A 2,239-nucleotide genomic window follows, 5' to 3' on the forward strand; every position below is an offset into this window, starting at 1 on the left:
GGTTTTCTCACATACGCAAATGACTGTCGCTTGGACCTTGCACGTGTGGCTTCACTTTCAGGGATCCGGCAGCCGGGATGAATTATTTATTTATGTCATGTTGCCTTTTTCTCTATTTATTCATTCAGTCGGTGCCCCGCCCTCCCCACCAGAGCAGGCCCAGGGCGGCTTACAGAAAAAAAAAATACATCTTTATAAATACAATTAAAATCGTTCATAAAACACCATAACCATTAAGATGAATACCCCAAAGTGCTGGAACGCGGTTCGAGTAAAGTGCAAGAGCAGAAGTTTCAAATGAAACGGACTCAGAGGGGATTAGAGAGTGTGAATCAATATAAGGGCCAGTTTGGTGTCCTGGTGTAGTGCCTGGACTCTAATCTGGGAGAACCGAGCTTGATTCCCCACTCCTGCACATGCAGTTGCTGGTGTGACCTTGGGTCAGTCACAAGCTCTCTCAGAGCTGTTCTCTCCAGAGCAGTTTCTGTCAAGAGCTCTCTCAGCCCCACCTCCCTCACAGTGTGTCTGTTGTTTGGTGCCGTGGTAAAGTGTGCAGACTCTAATCTGGGAGAGCCGGGTTTGATCCCCCACTCCTCCACTTGCACCTGGCTGGATGACCTTGGGCAAGCCGTAGCTCTGATAAGAGCTGTTCTTGAAAAAGAGGCGTTTCTGTCGGAGCTCTCTCCGCCCCACCTACCTCACAGGGTGTCTGTTGTGGGGAGGGGGAGGGAAAGGTGATTGTCAGCCGCTCTGAGACTCCTTTGGGTAGTGGAAGGGCGGGGTATAAATCCAATCGCTTCTTCTTCTATAATCAACATTTGTAGGGTTGCCAGCCTCCAGGGGGCACCTGGAGATCTCGCTATTACAGTTGATCTCCAGACTACAGAGGAGAAAATGGCTGCTTTGGAGGGGGGACTCTCTGGCACTGTACCCTGCTGGGGTCTCACCCCTCCCCAAACCACGCCCTCCCCAGGCTCCACCCCCAAATCTCCAGGTATTTCTCAACCCAGACCTGGCACCCCTAAACAGGTGGGATTTATTTATATTTTTATTTACTTGATTTATATCCTGCCTTTCACCTCAGGGGAGACCCAAGGCGGCTTACGTCGTTTCCCTGTGCTCTGTTTTATTCTCACAACAACCCTGCTAGGGTAGAGCAAGGTATCTGGAGAAGTGAGCCGTGACTCACAAAAGCTCATACCCTTGCACAGATTTTGTCAGTCTTTAAGGTGCTCCTGGACTCTGGCTCTTTTCTCCTGTGAGGTAGGGGAGGCGGGGAGTGTGTGACTGGCCCAAGGTCACCCAGCAAGCTTCCATGGCACGAATGAGGATTCGAACCCGGGACTCCCAACTACTAGTCCGACACTTGAACCGCTACACCACACTGGTTTACTGACCTTGAATAAGAAGTATAATAGGATGCGGATTGCAGAACTCTGAAGTAAATTAGTAATTGCTTTTGGATGGCTGGAAGAGTACGATCTTGGAATGATTTGTGATAGTAAAAAAAAATTCCAGAGGGATCACCATATGGCAGCAAAAATAGCCAGAAGTGAACATTAAAGGCTAGCAAGATTTTTCCCCGCCAAAAGCTTTGGTGGACTGGAGCCCACTTCAACAGGAGCAAAGATTGTTACAGTGATAACGTTAGATTAATATTTATTTCAGTGTCACGTTTTGTGGGCTAGAGCCCACTTGGTCAGATGGGTGTTGAAGTTGGCTGTGGTCCAGCAAACTGTATCCCGGAATACAATATCTTTAAAGATGTCCCTGCCTTGGCTCCTATGTATTTTTAATGCCACTAAAATCGGTCAGCATCCGCCTCTCCCCAAATACTAGAACTCAAGGGCATCCAGTGAAACTGATGGGCAGTTGGTTCCGGACGGACAAAAGGAAATACTGCCTCACACAGTGGCCAACCAGTTCCTCTAGGCCAATAGCAGGGCAGATAGGCCAAGGCCTTCCCTTAATGTTGCTTGCCTCCTGGGACTGGGATCCAGGGGTCGACTGCCTCTAACTGTGGAGGTTTACTCACCGTGACTAGAGATGTGAAGGGCCGGAAAAATTCGGAAAAAATCTGTTTTTTTTCCGTTTTTTTCCTGAAGCCTTTTTGGGTTTTTTCTGAAAAATTGAAAAAAAAATTGATTATGGAACGTTTTATGTAAACATGATGAATAAAATATTTTAAGACAAAGGTGTTCAAATATTTTCCAAATCATTTCTAATATATATATATATA

The 2,239-nt window shown here is 47.0% G+C and overlaps 1 protein-coding gene across 1 annotated transcript in view; it reads left to right on the forward strand.

Moving 5' to 3' along the window:
• SMIM20 (small integral membrane protein 20) overlaps window positions 1–2,239 on the forward strand; it is an 11,090-nt gene that overhangs the window by 353 nt on the left and 8,498 nt on the right. The gene's annotated exons all lie outside the window — the stretch shown is intronic.

The sequence above is a fragment of the Gekko japonicus genome, unplaced genomic scaffold (genome assembly GCF_001447785.1).
Source record: "Gekko japonicus isolate JY-2015 unplaced genomic scaffold, Gekko_japonicus_V1.1 scaffold2343, whole genome shotgun sequence".
NCBI classification, from domain to species: domain Eukaryota; kingdom Metazoa; phylum Chordata; class Lepidosauria; order Squamata; family Gekkonidae; genus Gekko; species Gekko japonicus.